The sequence below is a fragment of the Suricata suricatta genome, chromosome 3 (genome assembly GCF_006229205.1).
Source record: "Suricata suricatta isolate VVHF042 chromosome 3, meerkat_22Aug2017_6uvM2_HiC, whole genome shotgun sequence".
Lineage (NCBI taxonomy): Eukaryota > Metazoa > Chordata > Mammalia > Carnivora > Herpestidae > Suricata > Suricata suricatta.
Genome location: NC_043702.1, coordinates 92,354,174 through 92,377,126, shown reverse-complemented (window position 1 = coordinate 92,377,126; position 22,953 = coordinate 92,354,174). Strand labels below are relative to the sequence as shown.

General features: G+C 41.1%; 1 long non-coding RNA gene across 1 annotated transcript; it reads left to right on the top strand.

Moving 5' to 3' along the window:
* The first annotated feature begins 4,893 nt into the window (after positions 1-4,893).
* LOC115287245 lies at positions 4,894-22,615 on the top strand. Its single transcript, XR_003906365.1, has 3 exons — positions 4,894-4,943; positions 13,429-13,576; positions 22,527-22,615. It is a non-coding gene; the product is annotated as an uncharacterized LOC115287245 (long non-coding RNA).
* The last annotated feature ends 338 nt before the right edge of the window (positions 22,616-22,953 follow it).

Here is a 22,953-nt window from a genome sequence, read left to right as displayed (position 1 = left end):
GTTGCCCACTGAGAGACTAAGAATTAAATGGAAGGAACACACAGTATAGCTCAGGTGGTCTCCAAATATCCCTTTTCCTCAATAGGATTTTACCACTGGTATCAGACGATGTCCAGGTAGCTTTGAGAGACTGGGAATGAAGAACAAAAGCCTGAGTCCAACACAAACTACAATCTTTTTAACGGCTTTTATAATTTCTTAGGTTGGTATCCACACCATAGAGAAAGCCCTCATCATTTCCAACTCCTTTAATTTGTTGTTTTAATCATTCTGACTTGAGGGAAAAAAATGTCAAAAGGCTGTTTCCAGGTAGCCTTTTCACAGAAATTGTCTAATCAAATCATTAATCACTTTGTGTCATGGACATGAGCTCACCACTTCCCTCCCAAGCCCACTGCCAGGCATGGTTGTCCCCCGCTGGACCTGGGTGGGGCATCGCCACATGGACGGGATGAAACTGGGCATCTTCTGTCCATTATTCCACCAGCTCACCAACCCTAACCAGTAACCCACGCCTCCCACCTTAGAGTTGGGTCTTGAGTCTCTCACTCAAGAATCAACTAGATGATCATGTTTCCCCAAATCAAACAAGCCGAGACAACACCGGATTAAGCCTGGAACTGGCGAAGTTGGGGGGAGGGGGGGTTGAAAGGAACTGAGGAAGAGAGACTCTTTGAAGAAACCCTCCTGTGAATAGCAGATAGTCTACCTTGCAAGATTCATCTGAAGATGCCTAAGGGTATTTTCAATGTTTCCAAAGTTTAAAATGACAGAGGAGGGGGAAAGAAAGCTCACACAATTTTCAAAGTTCAAGCTTAGGTTTACTAAAGGACATGGTGAAATCTCTAAGCACTTGCTTAGAAAGACCACATATCGTAGATACGTGTGATGCAAAGCCTGCCATCAACGCGGACGTCCCCATCCCACCCAACTGGCCACAAGGAGATGCCTGAGTGTATTTTCTTGTGGAGTGAGTCTGGGACTTATTTTAATGACTGTATAGTTATGAGCTTCCATTTTCTTTTTAAAAAATTTTTTTAACATTTATTTTATCTTTGAGAGACAGACAGATCATGAGCGGGGGAGGGGCAGAGAGAGGGACACAGAATCAGAAGCAGGCTCCAGGCTCTGAGCTGTGAGCACCAAGCCTGACATGGGTCTCAAATGCATGAACTGTGAGATCATGACCTGAGCTAAAGTCAGACGCTCAACTGACTGAGCCACCCAGGCGCCCCACAGACTTCCATTTTCAATGTGATTGTTCAATCCTGATGAAACCCAGTGACAAGTTACTGGTGTTAACTCACATCTTGTTAGAAAATTCCCACTCCTAGGACTACCTTCTGTGATTTGGGGGCTTTTTTTCTTTTAATCTGTGGATCCACTGAATATTTTAACATTTTCTCTCCTTCCAAGATAAAATTTATTCTATGTGATGACATTCCTAAAAGGTAACTTGTATTCACATGAAATAACTCTACTGAAATAAAGCTATATCTCTATAGTCCTTCTTACCAAAACTCATTATTGGCCTTTTGTTTCCCCTACACAACTTTTCTAATGATCAAATAACTTTGCTCTCTGAAGATATATTTCACCCATTTTCTGGGGCGCCTGGATAGCTCAGCTGGTTGAGCACCCAACTCTTAATTTCAGCTCAGGTCATGATCTTGCAGTCCGTGAGATGGAGCCCCATGTAGGGTTCGTGCTGACAGCGTGGAACCTGTTTGGGAGTCTCTCTCTCTCTCTCTCTCTCTCCCCTCCACCCACCCCCACTTGCACATGCTCTCTCTCTCAAATAAATATTCAAATAAATATATACATTACAAAGACATGTTTCACCCATTTTCAAATATTCATCATCTACCTTGAGGGAAGAAGGGTTTATTAGAGTATAAAGAATCAATATATTAATTATATATTCATTATTTAAAGAGTACATTGGACTAATCACCAAATTAATTAATAGCTGTTACTATAAGCCATTTTATTAAGAAATAAATTTCAGCTGCAGTGGTATCCAAATTGCTGGTAACCAAAGAGAGGGAGTCACATGCATTTATGGTGTAGTTAAAGGGCACAAGAGTCAAAATGAGTTTGATAATTCATGGTAACAAATTTTACAAAAAAAAAATAATAATAATAATAGCAACATTGCTCCTTTGGTCAAAAGCTTTATGCCCTACATGATACTCCTTTGATAATTTGGAATCAAGAGCCAACAGCTTCTAGGAAGACACGCCATCCTAATGCACGGATCCTGGCAACGCACAGTCCCTTTCTTGCCAAGGAAAGGGAGGAGTCCTGACAGCACCAGGATTCGAACTAAGAGTCCAGGTTTCTTGGAGTGGCTCTGCATACTCAATGTGCCACTCTGGGCAAACCCCACCCCCTCTCTACATATATTCCTGGTTAGGTAAAATGGAGGTAGCAATCCAAATGTGACTGCCTCAAAGCCTTCATCCGAAACTCAATAACAGAGGTCAACGGGAGGTAACATTGTCAGTCTCACCTTTTCAATTGTTCCTAAAATACCCTCAGAATTTGGATTTGGGAAACTCTTTGTTTTCTCCTAAAACAGAAATCCAATCATAGAACTCTTCTTCAGACGCTTAATTGTCCATTATCTAGAGAATAAAGTTCAAATCCAAGATCCCGCCCAATGCCCAATGTGTTCTTCCCCCACCTCTCTCGGTGTTCCCAGACTGACCGCAATGAACGTATTGGCACTTGTAGGATGTTTCATGCACTTTCACATCTGGGTCTTTGTATAAAGTGTCCAGTCAGTTTCTGACCAAAACTTGCATCTCTTCCACAGCCAGCCCTAACTATAGCATTCCCTTAAAGATATTTCTGTGATATTACTCATTCATTCAATATTATTAACTGCTTTTCATGTACCAGGTATTAGAATAGTACAGTTTTATTTTCCGTACAAAAGTGTTTCCTGTGTTTTCCTAACACAGTGCTACTTTCAGGCTGTTTTGTGGGATTTCTAGTACTTTAGCACTAGACTCAAAGCTTTTTGAGAAAAGAACTTCTTCACCTGTCACCTCTCTGTCTCCATGATGGTACACTTGACAAATGTGTGTTGAATGAATAAACTGCATTTTATTCATCTTGAGATTCTCATAATTTTGTCATTAAAGCAGTCACATGAGCTTAACAGCATGTAAGCTCTGAAAGGACAAAAGGCCACTTTTCTTCCTAGGAATGAGTACAACTGACCCTTGAACAATGCAGGATTTGGGGGCTACTGACCCCCTGCACAGTTGGAAAACCACGTAAGTGGACCGCTACAGTTTGAACTCATGTTGTTCAAGGATCCACTATAGTTACAAGACACACATACAAAGGTTTTGGATTTTATTAACTACCAACTAGAAAAACTATGTCCTTATCTGATGCTTTTCTTTCCTACTCACCCCCTCTTATTGTCTAGGGTCCATGACAAGAGCAAAGTGGAGACTGTGGCCAATCTTCCTGATATGCCTTCCCTAAAGACAACTGGGCTTCTAACTTCATAACATCCATTGGCTAGCTTGGCCTTCTCCATCTTGCTGGCCCACCAGAACTGGGTTTGTAGAGACAAATACATAACAAACATGCATCACAAAGTTTAAAAACATGTTTCCAGAATGATAGAGCACAAACATTTGGAGAGAGTGTGTCAAGAGTGACTCATAACAAACAGCCGTAATAAATAAGGCAATTAGTAGAAAAGAGGGTACCACCCACACAGAGCAGTTCCTTAGGAATTTTAATTTAAATTCCTGGGTCAGCTTGATTCTAGAGAAATGTGGTACTTTTTAACCTTCAGAAACCTACTTAAACCCAAGAGGAGACAAATGATCCTACGAGAAGTTGCTGTTTTGTCCTGGTTTCTTAGGTCTCCTTCCTCCTCAATGTGATTAGCATCCTCGTTCTATCTGGAACTCATGCTAAATCATCGTTTCTCTCTTTAGTGTTATGAGCTAAACATGGGGAAACAATGGGGTGATTTCTGTGCAAAACTGGCCTGATGTCTACAAAAGGCATATTGCTTGCATGGCAGCCAATCCTGCAAGTACCCTGTAGTCCAGAGGGTTGGTGAAAGAGACAAAGGAGGTAATAAACTGGGTTCAGATGAAGATAGATTGGAGATGTATTTGTATAGTGGCAGTGTGTGTCTTAGAAATATACTGGGAATGTGAGGAAGGGGGAGGCTGGAAGGGAGCATTTCTCAGCCCTGGGCTAAGGGACCCTTGTTCTAAGAGCCTCTAACAATCACTGCCCAGGTGTCTCTGACCTCTGTTACACTAATGAAATCACCGGTCAGTTTCCTCCTTCCCTTCAGTTTGCCACAGAAGGCAAAGGGGTGTTGGAAAGTTCCAGGCAACCCAATATCCAGAATAAGGGTGAATAGTTTTTTCTGCCAGTGAAAAATAAAGGCCAAACATTCTGGCATCATTCCACTGGGTTCAAAGTTAATAAGGAGACACACACACACACACACACACACACACACACATCCATCAAAGCTCTTACAAAAAGACTAAAATAAACTATCACAAAATATTTACAGTGTTTATTCTCCAGAGATAGACCTCTTTGGGTAATTTTATCTTCCTCCTTTCTGTTTATCTCTATTTTCTATAGGAAACATATTACTTCTCAAATCAGAAAAAAATTATATTAAGTTCCTTCCCACCAACACCAATTTCCATCAAATACAATCTGTGCTGGTCAGAGGGGACCGTAAGGCTAACAAGGTGCTTCGGTAATAAAAGAAGAACACAGAGTTTTTTTATTTGCATGGCTTTCCAGGGCTTTTGTACTTTTTCTTTTCTGTTCTTAGAAATGTGAGAGTGACCTCCTGCCCAGAGAGATGACCTTGGATTTAAATTTGAAATGCTAGAAGAATCTGAATGCCTGAAAAGGAGCACTGCATTCAAGAACACAAGGTGAAATGTTGCTCTGTTCTTTGCTGATACAGATGCACCTACCAGATCGCTGTTGCATCATCTCTCAGAGACCCCTCTGCCTCCACCACCTGTAGAAAGCATTCTGGTTCCCCACTCTGTCCTCAAAGTTACAGAAGCCATAGTCTTTCCAGGTGGGGCCCAGTGTAGCTGAGAGCAAGCATGTGGTCATATGGGGGAAAATTTACGCTTTCATTTTATTGCTTTCTTTTGCAATATCTGTCAGGATGGTAGGTTCATGGGCCCCTCAATTCCCCAGAGGTTCTATGTTTTCACTTGTTTGCTTGGCTCTCTGTCAGAGACAAAAGGAATTTTCCCCTCTAAAAAGTTTCTTTTGTTTTATTTTTGTATGTCTTTTATTCTCAAAACTATAGCAAGACTTCTTTCCCCTCATGAAGTAACATGATGTCTGAGATTTGCTTTAAAATATTCTACCAGAGATGAGAGGCTGGGTGAGGGGAGTCTGGCAGCTAAAAGGCCCTCCCGGTGGGCTCCTACAGAGTATTAGAGACACCACCCCCCCCAACAACTAATCTCTAAAAGAGAGCAGCTAACACATCCTCACTGCTATGCAACTTCTTGGAATAATCCTTGTTTTCAAATCTCTCATTTTCTCTTTCATGGACTGGGAAGGATTATGGTGTTGACCTAATATGTTCACTTACAACATATCCTATGCAGAAGTGTCTAGTCACACCCTGTAGAATATGGGAACACAGACCAGCTTTGGCACTTGAGCCAAAACTCAAGAGAGTCATTTTTATGTTCTACTATGGTCACATAGGTACATTATTAATTTTTCTTACCAAGAAAAAGTAAAATTTCTCTTTATGAGTAGCTCACTATTTAGTCTAATTGCCATTAGTAGGATACAATGGACCTCTCATACTCTTAAGAATTCCAACAACACCAATGTGGACCTTGGAACTCACAGGAAAGATAAGATGAACTTTTGAAACCAGAAAATGCCAGAGACTTCTAGAGAGATACTCTAAGCCTAATCATGGAAATAAGATATTATTGTGAGACGAAAAAGAGAGGTAGACATAGGTTGAAATATCTGGATTTAGTTTCACAGCAAATGAGCCAACTGAGTTATTCCCACAGGAGGGAAAAAGTCAACTGAGAGTATGTGCATTGAAAAGGTACATCTTTCTTTATCCCTACATGATCTTCAATCACAAACACACTAAGGATTGTTTTTTTATGAGGACATTTAAAAGTGTGCCACTGTGCTACACAATTAATCAATCCTTTTAGGCTCCCAAGTAATATATATTGAAGTACTTCTTAAATTGCAAAATGATGAACAAATATAAGACATCATCATTAAGCTGACATTTTATTTTTTTATGATTTTAAGCTCTTTTTTTATGATCAATGTGAACATTCTCTCTAGAAAATGTCATTTCTCCTTGTCTCCATGTTACTGTGCTGGTGCTGAGAAATGCTAAGAAAAATGTAGATGTAAGTTTTATGTTCTTAGACTTGCCACAATATAGTAGTGGAGCAGAGAGGGGAAAATGGATCAAATTAACTCCAAGAAGTACTTTGGCTTTGTCTACCTGAACTGGAAGAAAGATCTAATGGATGCAAAACCTCAGCAGTGCTGTCTTTGAGAGAGTGTTGCCGTTGAACTTACCCAGTCCATCAGGAACTTGGACTGGGCACCTACCACACAATATGTAAGCAGCAGGCACAGAGAAGGGATACCTCGGATTTGAGTCCACAGAACAGATTCCCATGCAGGGACTCACAGTGTTAAGAGAGCAAATAGCAAGAAGAAATAATTTATGACCTAGGAATAGCATCCCCAGAGCTGAAACCAAGTTCAACTTCAATATCCACACAAAGTCCCCTAAAGACATTTTCTTCTTGCTTCCTCAGAATCTCTGCAACACATCACAGAACGGAAGATTCAAAGCTTCTGTCCCATAGCATTCCCCTAGCACCATCTCCATCCTCTGAGGGAATTGCTTTCCTGAAAGTGCAGGATAGGAGAATGACCTTTTCCACTCCTCTAATACCCAATGAATGTCGAAGTACTTTGTAACGGGAAAGATTTATACCAATGTCCACTGCTCTAATTCTTGAAAAAGAGTTTCTTCATGAAAATGGTTTATCTTCCATCTATATCAGGTCAGAATTAAAATTAATGTTGCAATAACATAACGAAATCCTATTGATGTAGCTCTACCTCTCATCAAGGAATTTTAGCCTGTATTCGATTATTCAAACAAGAAGTTTCTCATGTCAGCCTGAAAATAGAATGATCTAGGAGATGAAACAGTGTTGGAGACTTCTAACACAATCCTTGGGATGTGGTGGGGCACCAGCCACAGCTCTCCTGCCTGCCTGAGGAGGCCATTTCTGGAAGTCCACCGAAGAACAGTCTCTACAACAGCCTCTGTTCCACAGGAGGACTGGCTCCCTTCCAAGGCCTCCCTCCTTCTCCTCCCTGTTCCAGGGGTGGTCCAGCACTCCCTTCCCAGAAGTGGGAGCCAGGCCCTTACCCAATCTTGAAAGGCACATGATTATGCTTGGGCTATAAAGCCGGAGTTGGTTGTGTTCCTAGGGTGTGAACAGAAACTTGAAGGCACTCCTTTGTGTTTGATCTCCTTTCTCACAGCTCTTTCATGAGTTTTTGGAGAGATCATTCAAAGAATCTTCTGAAGCAGCTCTGTCCCATTACCCACTGTCAATGAACCAAGTTCTGCCCCTGAGGAGGAGTTTCTATCCATATGTTTCTCAATCACTCCTACAAATACACCCCCGGGGGGATGTGCCATGGAGCTCCAAGCCTCTGAGGAAGACCACAGACCAGCCATGCTCCATCCTCCTCTTTCCCCCTGTGTGGGTTTTGTTCAGGGCACAATTTCAGACACTTTGAATTTTGACCACATAGTCGAAGGGATGAAAAGGCTCAGAACAACAGTAAACAAGTTGGCAGTAATTATAATACAACTGCTCCATGATGTCTGTTGTGCATATAAGAGCACTGACAGTCTGCACACACACTATTCCTTCGGTCCCCATTCAGTGTTATGAGGCCATTTATGTAGAAACACTTCCTGTCATAACAGCCCCTTTACAGACTCAAGATTCAGAACTCTGACATACTGCACCACACACGGAATGATTTGGGATGCCACATTATACAGAATATACTCTTAATGGCACCTTTGATTTGATGTTCCAACTAAGGGAGCTTTAAGAATGAGTTTTAGATTAAAAACAACCACAACAAGACACAGGTTGATCAAAATTTAGCAAACCCAAAAAACTGAAAGCAAAATGAAACAAAGTAACTGTGTCTGGATTGGTGGCATAAAGTATAGAGAAAAGAACATCCTTAGTGGAATATATCCCGTGAAGATATGCTTGCAGGCGCGCGCACACACACACACACACACACACACACACACACACACATACCCCTAAACTAAACAAGTTACCAGTCTTAAATTCTTTACAGTATTCAACTGTCAGGATGCATTTAGTGGTCATTCTGAGACCACTGCGTGTGTACTGTGAAACAAATCAAATTCGTAATTAATGCTGGTATCACTGTAAGTAGATTTTTAGCAACGAAAAGAGAAGTACAGGTGTAAGATCAATACGGTTAAAATCCTGAAGTCCTGAATGTGCATCAGATGAGCCTATTTAAATCCATGACGCATTTTTATCTTAACGGTAATATGCATATTTTCAGCTCTGCATAATGACAAAAGCCTCAATGATCGACCATGAGCAATGAGCCCTCTTAAAACTCAGATCAGGCTTTCCAAATACCTATTTTCACCCGAAGGAACCAGGCTTCCTCAGATAAATAAATAAATTTCCCGTGAGGCAAGAGAGATACACACAGAAACTGAAATGTCCGTCATGCCAGAAGACAATGAAGTCTCTCTCCAAAGACCACGAAGTCCATGCCAAAAGAAGACAGTAGTGACCTTGAGGAGGCTACAACTGCTCAACATGAGGAAAAACGAGAGCATCACTAATGATAATAACTGCAGTGGCTTAAAGCATATTAAATGTGCTTAATTACATGAGTTCATAATAATACCAAACAAACAAACAAACTAATTGGTCCCCAGAAGAGGAGACTAAAGAATTAACTTATCATTTTGAAAACTACTAAATACAAGTAAAGAATCAAGGTTCTCCTTTATAAACTGTACTGCAGATTGCCAACATTCAAGGAAAAGTTTCTGTTTATAGAATTATTCTATGAGGGGTGGCTCTCTCTGGGCGGCTCAGTCAGATGAGTGTCCAACTCTTGATTTCAGCTCAGGTCATGATCCCAGGGTTATGGGATCGAGCCACATGTTGGGCTCTGTGCTGAACGTGGCACCTGCTTAAGATTCTCCCTCTCTCTCCCTCTGCTCCTCTCCCCACTCATTTGCTTGCTCACTCTCTCTCTCTAAAATAAAATAATTTTAGGGGCACCTGGGTGGCCCACGTGGTTCAGCGTCCTACTTCAGCTCAGGTCACGATCTCACAGTCCATGGGTTCAAGCCCCGTGTCGGGCTCTGTGCTGACAGCTCAGAGCCTGGAGCCTGCTTCAGAATCTGTGTCTCCCTCTCTCTCTCTCTCTCTCTGCCTCTCCCCAGCTCACTCTCTGCCTCCCTCTCTCTCAAAAATAAAGAAATAAAAAATTTTTTAATAAAAATAAAAATAAAATAAAATAATTTTTAAAAAAGAATTATTCCACCAGTAAATGAGGATGAAAGACTACAATCAGAATACTAGTCCCTAGGTCCATAGTGAATGAATGGATCTAGGCAACAATCATTCATGATTATGATCCTCCAAAGAAAATCAACCTGATAATATATGCATACCAAAATAAATATAAAATACTATCATCTAGGAAATATCCTTACTCAAAAATGGACTCTGAGTCTAACCAAGCTTCTAGGTCAAAATACCAAGCTAAATGAAATGCAAGATAGAGAAATGTCAAACCCCACCACAGGATACAAGCAGCAAAATTTTAAATGTAAAAAAATGTATAGGACAACATGTTTCCTCCTAAAAATATACTGCAAGGGAAATCACAGAGGGAAAAACTTATCAAACTAAAGAGAATTAAGAGACATATGCACCAACTACAGTTTATTTACTTACATGAATTTCTACTCAAAGTGTGAAGAAAGCATAACACAATTGTGAATATTTTGCATTAAAGAGAATTACTATTATTTGGAGTATGATAATGATAATATTGTTACATTTTTAAAAGAGTCTTTATCTTTGAAAAGCAGATGTTGAAATGATGGAATGCCTGAATTTGTTTCTAAATAATCTGGAAGCAGTGACAAAGTAAATAAAGATCAAATAAGATAGGGTATTAGTTGATAATTTCCTAACCTAACATTAGAAACATAGGGATTCACTGAACTGCTTTCTCTAATTTTAGACGTGTTTTAAACTTTTCAGAGTAAGTTTTTGGAAACAGCATATACATTAAAAATTTTTTTAATCCTTATTTATTTTTGAGAGTGAGAAAGAGACAAAGCATGAGCAGAGGAGGGGCAGAGAGAGAGAGGGAGACAGAATCTGAAGCAGGTTCCAGGCTCTGAGCTCTCAGCACAGAGCCAGACACGGGGTTTGAACCCACGAACCACAGGATTATGACCTGAGCCAAAGTCAAACCTTAACAGAGTGAGCCACCCACATGCCCCAAGTGTATAAATTTTAAATGAATTTGAAGAGAAGTAGCTATTTGGGAAAAAACAATTTATGTAGGATCATATTATATCAATGATGTAACATTTTAATATTGGAAAATGTCCATAATGGAAAATCAAAGAAAGCAGATTATAGAATTATTTATAAAGCATGATTTTTAATTATGCAAATGTATGTGTGTTGTATCACAGATGGAGATATGACCTGAAGGCTTATTTTAAAAACCACTCTTAAAATTTGCATGCGGTTTCTCACTTTATCTTTGGGGAGATTCTTCCCGGCTTCTGTGTGGTCCCTTGAAGTCACGCAACATAGAGCAAGAGTAAATATGTAAATGTGTTGAAGCAATCGACACGCAAAAGATTCTGACTGAGATGTTCTGTTTAATAAGTCTAAAACAGTGCAATTAGAATCTATAACTCTGATGTCTGGTTCCTTTAGAGAATGTTTCTTCTCTAAACCTGGGCTTAACTGTCTCAGTCACCTACCTTCAAATCATTGTTTGTCCTCAAAGAAATGTGATGTTGTTCTGTGAGCAGTTTTCTATAGGGAATGTAGCTTGGCACCTTTGTAGAAACAGAGATTTGATCTTACCCTTCAGGATGGAAAAGATCCACAAATCAAGGTCCTTGTTGGGCTTGATGCAAGAATAACCTAGACTTTAGAAAATGCTTTCTCTGACCAGTGTAAGGACATCACTTGTCCTCAGGACAGAACACTGACCCCTTACAGGTGGGATGAGGGTCCTCTATTCTCTGCAGGGATTTCAATCATTCTGGAAAAGGGAGTCCCTCTGGAGCAGTCACTGAAAGCCAAGGAAGGCAATTCCTAGACTCCAGTGGAGAGAGGGATTTTCATTTGCTTTGAGGCTAGGACCAGTGCAACTTTACAAGTGGGCATTTCTAGAAGCAGTTTTAATTTATTTTCTGCTTTACATTTCTCTTTTGTATCCCCTAAACTTCATTCAGGTGTTCCCCTAATTCTTCTGAAAAACAAAGCCTGTTCCCAGCTATGCATTGGGAAATTATGGAAGTTCTGTCCCAAGAACCAGAAAACAAAGTCAAGAGATAGCCAGTGTCTTGTTGGTCTTGAAGGTCTAGCGGTGACATCACTAGTGGTCACCAGGGGAGGCTTGAGGAGGAATCATCAAATTGGTCAGATCACATGGGCAGCAGCAGATGCAGCACAGCGGTATGAGCACTGAGGTGACCAAGCCTCTGAAAAACTCTCAGAAGGTGCTGGGGCACACGTGCTGGCAACTACATTGTTGGAACTCAACCCCGCATAACTAGACATTAAAAATGAGAGTTAAAGAGGGGCACCTGGATGGCTCACTCAGTTAAGCATCCAACTTTGGCTCAGGTCATGATCTCACTGTTTGTGAGTTCGAGCCCCATGGTGGGCTCTGAGCTGACAGCTCAGAGCCTAGAGCCCTTGTGTCTCCCTCTGTCTCTCTGCCCCTCTTCAGCTCATGCTCGTGTGCACACGTGCACGCTCTCTCATTCTCTCTCTGTCTCTCTCTGTCTCTCTCTCAAAAATAAATAAAAATTAAAAAAAAATTTTTTTATGAGGGTTAAAGAAAACTGACCAGGTGACCTTATTTTGTAGTCTTGGGCAAACAAGGGCCATGTGGGTTAATAGTTCATATGCAAATATGTAAATGTCTGTGCTGGAAAAGAAAATGAACACTAGAAGGACAGGCGCCAAAATGTTAACTAGCCAGGTCAATTCTTGCTGTGGGATCATGAGAAATGTTTATTTTATTTTGTATACTTTCCACATTCTTGCAAAATATCTACCAGAATAGTCAGAACAAATGCTACTCTTTGAAATTTCAAGTGGCCTTCGTTTAGCATGGTCTGTAGATGTCTGAAAGGGTGAAGCTCCCCAAAACTCTTCTGTCGTATCCTGTTTGCTTCATACATTGTCTGTCTCCACCTAGAAAGTCTCTATTTTGTATTCACAGTTACACCATTTTGCTTTCTTACCTCTTTACCCTCATTTCAAATATTTTCTTCCACACTGACACCCTTACGTTCTTCCAGGAAAACTTACTCTTTAAATTTTTTTAATATTTATTTTATTTTTGAGAGAGAGCGAGCGAGCGAGCAGATGTGCAAGAGTGGGGTGGGTGTAGAAGGGGGGGGGGACAGTGGATCTAAAGCCGCTCTGCTCTGTCAGCAGTGAGCTTGACGCAGGGCTTGAACTCACAAAGTGCAAGATCATGACCTGAGCTGAACTTGGATGATTAATCGACTGAGCCAACCAGCATCCCCTAAATTTACTTTTTAATAGAGGTCCTAGTTAAAGAAGCACACTGTAGGGGCATCTGGGTGTCTCAGTCGCTTAAGTGTCCAACTTCAGCTCAGGTCATGATCTCACAGCTTGTGGGTTCAAGCCCCGTGTTGGGCTCTGTGCACAGAACCTGCTTTAGATTCTGTGTCTCTCCTTCTCTCTGGCCCTCCCCTGCTCATGCCCTGTCTCTCTCTGTTTCTCAATAATAAATAAATGTTAAAAACACACACACACACACACACACACACACACACACACACACACACAAAACAACTGTAATCAGAGCAATTCAGTCCATAGCCAAAAAGTGAGGAAGGTATTTTTGGTTTGTTTAGCCTATCCCCGAAAGTAAAAAATCATTTCATCCACACAGGTACATGGATACAATAGATTTTTTAAAAAATCATGATCATATATAAAGCCAGAGTCTTTGAGGGAGGGTAAGACTGCAAGGGACTTGATGGGTATCTTGCAGGAGAACTTTCTTGCCCCAGGCCCTCCTGTGTTCGCTGTGTAGCAGCAATGCATGCAGACGGACCACACCGGCTTGCATCTGCAGAGACTGGCTTGGGCCCGAGCACCTTGCCTATTCCTCCGGGACACTGTGCAGAAGCGAACAATTGGTAAGTGCCCAAGTCCTAACAGAAATGGATGAGTTCCTCCTTCAGGTTTCCTGTCACAAAGCCAGAAGGTGAATAGTAATAAATGTGGGGAAGGTGGCACTGGAAGTGGAGGGAAATGCAAAAATAGGGGATATCATGTTCCTGAAGCCAACTGCCTACTTCACAAATTGACCAAGAAGAAGGTTATCAAGAACCCATAGCACAGCCCAGATGCCACTGCTTCCCCTTCCCATGCAAATGGCAGCCTTCATCACCAGCCACATGTTGTTTCTCACCAACCCAGGGCAGCCTCACGGCCTTTCTCAACACCTGACTACAGACAGACAGTGCCAGCTGATTGGGGTCGTCAAGGGAAAGGACAGTCCCTTGCCATATCCAGCCTAGGGCAAACAGTCTCGTTCATCAGTAATGCATCGTGAAAGTAGGTGTCTTGAGATAGAAACAAAGGCAGGTGGAAGGTCCAAGACTGCAGGATGATGGGCACCAGCCCCCATGTCAGCCCCAAGCAGACAGCTCGCAGAGAGAAAGGGGCACCGCTCCCTTTCACAAAGCAGTTTATAAACACCAGTCAGTTTGCAGCTAAGAAACCTGTTGTAATCCGCATCACAATCCCGGCAGCGTTAGCCTCATTTTATAGCTGAATCAGCTGAGGGTTAAGTTCATCTCATGATTCCAAGGGCAGAGCTACGAGAGATATGAACCCAAGTCAGCCTAATTAGAAAACTCAGCCACTTTCAGTGACACTAAATATTCATTATCTGAAGATACATACACCATGATGGATCAGGCTCGCGGATCAATCCATCTCGCCCCAAATCACACAATCTTGAAAAGACTACACTGTCCAGGGCGTGGGCCAAGAGAAGAGACCCGGGGCTATTCAGCACACAGAGGTGCAGTGCCTCATCTGAGCAAAGAACAGAGATTCATCCTTCGAACACTGGGTAGAATGGGGCTGCTACCAGCCCCTGCAGTCCTGCCTTCTCACCGCTGTGCAGCCCCTCCTCAGCTGTAGTCTGCTAACCCTTTCTCTTACTCACCGAATACTTCGTACGTGAAGTAATGGAATGCTGAGCTACGGGCTGTGTGCTACCCTTTTGGTTTCCATTTAAATTTACAGCTTGCCTGTATGAAAAGAGTCCCCGGGCACTAACTAAGGTGGTGATTATACTGTCCATCAATTAGTTTGCATTTCAGCACAATGTTCATGGCCCCTTTCCACTCCCTCTTAACAAAGGGCTGTTTAACTCCACACATATACACATATACATGCTTTCTCCCAGGCATTTTTACTGAGCGTGCGTCACCCAGATGTGCCTGCCACAGTATGTTAGCTGTATTGGAGAAACTACTAGAAACCTACGCATGCTAGTAAACTACCTAGCTAAGACCAGTTTTTCACTACAATCTCCTTTTTTTGCCATCCCGCTTTAGAAGGTTGCCATGTTACCTTCCTCTCCACACATTTGCAAGCTAAGGAGTCTTTGGTTGATAGTTTTCCAGGGAAGACACTTCTTTGGAATCTTCATTTCTGAATGTAGAAACCCTTTGTATCCTTTTTAGATAATTATGATGATAAGGAATAAGAAGCTAAAAGTGATATGCACGTGCGGTTGCGTGTAAAGCACAAAATGAGGTGCCTGGGTGGCTTGGTCAGTCTTGATTTCGGCTCAGGTCTTGTGGTTCTTGAGCTCGAGCCCTGCATCAGGCTCTGTAGTGACAGTGTGGAGCCTGCTTGGGATTCTCTCTCTCCCTCTCTCTGTCCTTCCCCAGCTCTCTCTCTCAAAAAAAAAAAAAAATTGGAAATGCCCAGTTATGTTTGAATTGCAGATAAATAACAATTGTTTAAGTCTATGTCCCAGGCAATGTTGGGACATATACTAAAAAACTGTTCCTTGTTTCTCTGCAACTCAGATTTCTCTTGATAGCCTGTATTTTGATTTGCAAATTCTGGCAACCCTACCCCAAAGAGAAAATGGAGAGAGGACTAGATTCACAGGTGTTTACAAATAACTTGAAGGCTGATGTAACAGTGAAATCTATTAGAACAAACACTCTGAATAAGGTGCCCAAGTCTCCTGTAATTTATATTGCAATAATTTTAAAGTAGAGAAAGAAAAAAAGAGATTAGAGAAAATGAATAAACTTACTTCAAAGGCCATGAAGTTTACAAGATGTTTTTGAGGAGGATCTTCTCATGAGATCCCAGGACTTCCCAGCCTTAAAACTATCAGCCTGATGGAAAATCTCACATAAAAATAGGACTCCCTGATAATATAAGAGATTAAGAGAAACACTCTTCCAAATTGAAAATGAAGATTCCTGCTGTTTATGAAGCTCTAGTAATTTTTCTAAGTTGATCATTTTTTAATACAACTACATTTGATATTTTAAGTCCCAATTTGTCCTCATAACCACTGAAGACAGGCAACTTAATTAAATAATCAATGAATTTGTTGAAGGCTACCGAACATAACAGCATTGTGCTCGGAAAAATTAAGGTCATAAAATGAACAGGATAGTTTGTACCCAAAAAATATATATTAGAGAGAGAAAGTTACACAAATAATTATGATTGACAGCACAAAACACATGTATGTGAAAAGCATGCATTCAGCCAGTTAAGCATGATGACTGTTGATTTCAGCTCAGGTAGTGATCTCAAGGCTCCTGAGATCAAGCCCCAAGTTGGGCTCTGTGCTGACTAGAATAGGCGTGGGATTCTCATTCTCCCTCTCCTGCCCCTCTCCGACTTGTATGCTCTCCTTCTCTCCTCCTCCTCTCTCTCTCTCTTTCTCTCTTCAAATAAATAAACTTAAAAATAAAAATTAAAAAAGAAATAAAAGCATGAATAAAGCTGGGAGCCAGCAGTGGTGGTAATGGGTCAAACTTCCACCAAGGTGAAATCCAAACTTAACCTTGAACGAAGCCTATGGTTTCAACATGCGGAGAGAAACAGCAGACACTCTAGGGTCGTGATCAAAGACAGAAAGAGTGAAACGTCATTATGGTCCAAGAAAGACAGAGTAAGACAGTATATAGAGACTTTGGTGCCATGGAAAGTTCAAGAAGGAGTGGCTAAGGGCCATATTATGGAGAAATTATAATGCTAAGATTATATATTTTGGCCATAAAAAGTTATCAAAGGTTTTCAAGGGCAGAATAGTCATTAAGATATGTTTGGGTTTGTTTTTTTTTTTTTTTTACTATAACCCTAGAAAACAATATAAAAACTAGCCCGCAGAAGTTGGGGATCAGAACACTAGCTTAGATGTATATTCAGTCTCCAAGAGGCACGTGTACACTAAGGAAGAAGCAACGGGAAAGAGAGCTATTAACCAAGACTGACAATGGTGGTCAGAGAAGTAGAACAATAAGAAGAAATCAGAGTCACTGAAGTCAGTGGAAGAGAAAGGTTAGCCAAGAAATGAGAGCTTTCAAGTAGGCAACTCTCAAGAAGAGGCAGTTGGATTTAGCAAGATCACATCCCTGGCAGAGTTTTCAGAAAACAGTGTGGTGGTAAGGGCAAGGGCTTGGAGTGAAGGGAAGTGTTTCTGCTTCCAGCAGTATAACTGATAAAACAGGACAAGCCCTTTTAAATGCAGATCTCACTTGAAAAGAAGAGGAAAATCCTAAGAGCTAACGAACAACTACCCACCCAACCAACCAAACAAAACAAGAAGCAAACAAAACCAAATAAAAACAACACACCCAGAAAGGAAAACACAGGCTGCATCAGCCACTGTGCTGGTGGAAATTTCCCCTTCCAGGAACCCAGAACCACTTGGGGAACGGGTCACAGAACCTCCACAAAATGGGGGGCTGAAACTTAGATGCCCACAAAACTCAAGACCTTGGAAAGACTGGAGGCTCCATGAAATGGTGGATTAGAGGAAAAAAACAAAACCAAAAAACATCTACTCACCTACAAAAAGAGGACAATCTGGGAAATGATCCTATCAACCTCAAGTCTTGTTAAGAAAAGAAAACCTTGCCATCACCTAGCCAGAAGCAGTCAGATAGAATCTAGGACAAACATTTCATGGGACATACTTAATACTTTGAAGAGTATTAATTATTTATCTGAAAATAAAGTTTAACTAGGTACCCTGAATTTTCATTTCCTACATCTTGTCAAATGAGCCTTTGTGGCAGGATTTTTTCCCACAATACCTGGGATTTGTTGTCTCACGACTTCGCAGAATGAAGAGGGGGACACAAAATGAGCAGCAGGTGAAAGTTTATTAGAATATAAGTTTAGAATAGTAGGAAGGCTCTCTTTATAGAGAGGGGACATTCAAAAGTGAGTGCCTGAGGACTACAGGAGAGGGTCCTTGTTTCAAGAAGTTCTGTCAGCCCTCCCCCATCCCTTCCTCCTTCTTCCTTCTCTGGTTCTATCCTTCTTCTCGGTTTGATAGTTCTAGGTGCTGGGTATTCCATTCCTGATTGGTTCATTTCCATTGTGTGAGGGATGATCTAGGCCTTACTTAGGTCTTTTATCAAATTCCAGAGGGGAAACCTGAGGGGGAGCAGGTGGGGTCTGTTACATTCTTAAGAGGAACCTTATGCCTCAAGGGGCTTGCTGCTGTCAGACTCCCACCATTGTTCCAAAATAGGTATTTTTTCCCCACCCAGTGACCTCAGGCCCTAGCCTTTCCCTCTCTGCCTATTGAATCTTATCTTCTCCTATCACTCAGGCTCAGGAAACACAAAAGTATAAGGAAAAAATTTTTTTCATGTAAATATGTATATTTTTAATCCACACTTAGATATAACACAACAATTCTATGGGTCACCAAAGAGAAGCATGACCCTTAAAGCAGCCAAAGAGAAAGTACCTTCAAAGGTGTGTGTGTGTGTGTGTGTGTGTGTGTGTGTGTGTGTGTGTATTAGAATGACACAAAGAAATTAAGATTCCAGTGAAACCTGTCACTAAAGGAATAGGCACAGAAAGTCTGAAATGAATGGTGGGCAAGGAAACTGATAAATGCATAGGTAAATCTAGTCAAGCATTGGCATGTAACAGCCATATGATTGTGTCAAATTAGGAAAGCACAAAAACAAGGTAGAACTAAAACATTATAATGAAAAGTTTACAAGAGATTTTTTTCCATAAGGGAAGATACCGTTATTACATTAAGTTAAGCATACACATAGAATTTTAAGGGCAATAAATAAGACAATGCAAACCCATGGTAATTAAGAAGAAAAAAAAAAGCTCTCCAAATGTTAAACTTCTGATAAGCACAAACTGTTAAAAGATGTAACACAAGGGGTGCCTGGGTGGCTCAGTTGGTTGAGCATCTGACTCTTGATTTCAGCTCAGGTCTTGATCTCATGGTTGGTGAAATCAAGCCCCTCATCAGGCTCTGTGCTCACAGCTTGGGATTCTCTCTCCCCATCTCTCTGCCCCTCCATCCTCAAAAATAAATAAATAAATAAACTTAAAAACATTTTAAACAAAGTTGTACAATATCAATCATTAGAGAAGATATTGAGCAATGGGACCTCTAACATATTAGTGCTTGGAGTATAAATTGGTTCAATAATTTGTAGAACTAATGGTAACCTTCACTAAATCTGACAAGGCACAATACCTCCAATTCAGCAAGTCTACTCCTAAATATAAAACTTTTGCATATGGACACAAGAAGACATGAGCATGGCAACATTACCTGAAAAAAGAAAAAATTGGTTTGGAATGACAAGTGATAATCAGTGAGGAACTTTATAAATTGCCCAGTAAGAAATGAACTGAAAAAAGGGGCCTCTCCTAGTAGGAGGAGTTACACTTCCCATGGGCCCCCCAAATTCCAGGTGTTAGGTAGCTTATGTGCCTAACAACTACCAACAACTCATACTTCACCCTCAGATTTCTTGACGCCAAAACAGTCTGACCATCCCAAGTCCTACAAGGGTGTTCTGTTTAGCTCACCAATGGGAGAGCAACAGGCTGGGGTCAGCACACTGGTGGATCCCTTCTGCAGGAAACCCCATCCCCAGCGCATCCAAGTGCACGTGAGCTCAAGCACACCACTAGAAAGGATACTGGGAGACCTTCTCTGACACTTTGCTGCCAGTGAGACGCTGTTTGTACCACGTAATAATGCTGACGTGTGCCCTGACTCCTTGACATAAAAGTTGCAGGAAAACTAAATGTGCATTAGCAGGGGTGTATATAAATAAATCATGGAATTTTGTACAATGGAACACAACCATCCTGGACAAATCTCACCACCACAATAATGACTGAAACTATGGAAGAGATAGCAAGTCACAGAAGAATACATTCAGTAGAGTACCATTTGTGCAAAGCTTAAAAGTATGGAAAACAATATGGCATAGGGATTAGTCATGCATACATACTTGGTACTGTTATAAAGAATGACATGGGGGTGCCTGACTAGCTCAGTCAGGAGAGCATGAAACTCGTGATCTCACGGTTGTGAGTTCAAGCCCCATGTTGGGTGTAAAGATTACTTACAAAAATGTAAAAAAAAAAGAATGATATGGAAATGATAATTACTTCAACCCAAATTCACAACAGTAGTTGCAAATTCATTGTGTAAAGGGAGGAAGTGAGATGTGAGGAGGGATAGGTGCCCACGAGCATCAGTGTTATTGGTGATGCTCTATTTGTTCAGCTGAGTGTTGAAACATGAGTCTTGACTGTGTTCTTCTGTACACATTGTCTTAAATATTTCACAATGTTTTAAATGAATAACTATGAGGTAAGGAAGCCGAGTCAGCACATATCATTCTCGTAAAGGAGAAAATATACAAGGACTGAAGACGGTTTCTCTTAGGCTGGGGAGGGAGGGCCCCTAGGAAGCCACTCAGATGGGATTCAGTAGAAAGAGAGACATTTTCCAGAATGTTCTGTAGTCATTCTATAGCACTGAGATGCTTATAAACAACATCATATCTTCACCGACAGAGGGAGGGGAACCACATAATAGTTTTATTTTAACGAATCATGCAAACTTCCACACAACAAACATTTCTTTTGCCTATCTTTTAACAGTAAACACCCCCTATACACAATATCCTTTCACTTGGACATAAACCACTTTCTAGAATACCTACGCAAACGTCACATTTAAGCTGGAATTGCACTGATACTAATTGCATATGCTTCTGGCCTGGTAGAGTAGCTCTGCCTCTAAGTATGTGCCAGTGAATAATGAATAAATTAAATAAATGAAACTCTCTTATTAAAGAGTTAGTGTGTAAAGAGTTAGCTTAAATGGCTCAAATTCATGTTGATGGTAGCCAAGTACAACATCCAACATATAAAAACAACAACAAGGCAAGAGCTGCGTGAGGCACTAGGGCTATGAAGACAGTGAAAGTGCTTCCTGAAAAACCAGGCCAAACTGGTATCATAACTTTTATTACGTCTTATGCAAATGACTCCTCCATTCTCCTATGTCCTTCGTGAAGACCAATTTTGCTCAATTTTCCTCTTTATTCCTATTCAGCAAATAGGCACAGATAGAGGTAGATAAAGGCGACAGTTGAATTAGAGAATGAAATGGAAGCTCTTGGGAAGTCTCCGGTATTTGGGAATCTTACATTATATGCATCTCTGTTCATATGGACATCAGAGACTTCAATTTATCTCTAAGGGCAGCAAATGTTAGCAAGAAGGCATTACTCTGCTTTCTCCAAGTAATAGGTTCCAATTGTTTTCTTTCCTTCTAATGTCTTACTTAAATTTTTTTCCCTACTTCAAGCAATTAGATCACTTTAGGAGAGAAAATATACAGTTCTAATTTAAGAGATATATTATTTTTACCTTTTTCAACCATCTAGTGGCTTCTTCCACGGCTGCCTCTGGTCCTGCATTTTCTGCCACCAAGGGTGAATTTCCAGAAATTTGGTCTATAATCCTAGCCCTCTATGGATAGAGGCCAGCCAAAGGCTGGCAAGGCTCTGGAGATCGGGCTTTTGGAGGAGTTCAGGGTCAAGCACCAACTGTCCTGTCCATGGCCATCCCCTGCTCCTGTCTGGTTGTGTCTGGCACCAACAGAGTGGGAAATAAGGAAGGCAAGCACGTGGGCATAGCTTCCTGCCAGGGCAGGAGCCAGCCCCCAGGCCATGGCCCCAGAGTCTACTCGGGGAGACTGTGGTTTGTCCAGTTTAACCAGCTCAACCCAAGGGAACCCCGTGCCTCAGCACGTAGGGACTAGAGGGGGTGGCAGGACTTCAACAAGCCAGATGGCTGCTTACCAGAGCTACCTTGAGTTCAAACTCTTCCAAACCAGGCTCACCATCAGTCACCTCTACTATGTCAACGGAAAACCTATCATGGAAAAATGTCTTCCTTCTCTGTTAGTGATCAACACATCTATCCTGGTTAAACACTCATCAGCTGATCAGCCCAAGTCATAGCTCCATTATCCCCAGATGAACATACAGAAAGCCTTGTCTTCAGAAATAGGCAGTCTGCCTGGTTTTGTTTGTTTGTTTGTTTTCTACTGCAACAATTCATAGAGGAGTGTGAATCTGTCAGCAGGAGGGGAGGGGAAGGAAAATGTGGTTGATAGACCCTAAAAAGAAGGGAGTGCTGGGTAGTTAAAATACTTACAACTAGAACATGATCTTCATGGACTGAGGCTAATATGTTTCACAAGCAGGCAGAACTGTACAGCTTCGAAACTGAGATACTGGTAACATTTCACACCGCCCATGAAATACTGACAGGAAATACTCCTCTCAGAGAAAACCTGATAAAGTTGAGATAATGTAGTGAGAAATCCAACTGCTGAGGAACTGGATTCCTGCCTTCAGCGCTGGTTGGTCCATTCATTTATGGCAGTAAATAAATGTTATGAAACGTCATGTAAAAACCATTATCGAAATGGCTGCATATGAAAGGCTCCCATTATAGCCAGGCATGCATTTCTGGCAGAGGAAGCGCAAGTTTGTTCTCAATGTCTTTTTTTAGACTACTTTGAGGAAGAATGTCATCATTGAAATACTGCGAACCATAGCAAGTTTCATCTTTTTTTCTTCTTTATGGAATGAGAAATGACATCAGTTTACATGTCATCTGAGAAGAAAGGAATTTCTTTTGTTGAAAGGCATCCACATCTCCCTGTCTTTGCGAGGCTTTGTTACTGAAACAGACTTTATTATTGTTAATTGTTTGGCCATTTATGGGATTGGTAGCTAAATAAATCTTTGTCTCACCAACAAGTCTGTGCATTTATACATATTTTATTGACCCAGTAATTTTACCAGTGTTATACACCCATGGCAATCTTAAGAAAATGCTGACATTTAAAACCCTATTACTCTCAAGTCAGTAGGAAAATACCAGAAGAAGTAAACATTTAACCCATATGTGTATTACCTAAAAATACCTCAACCTG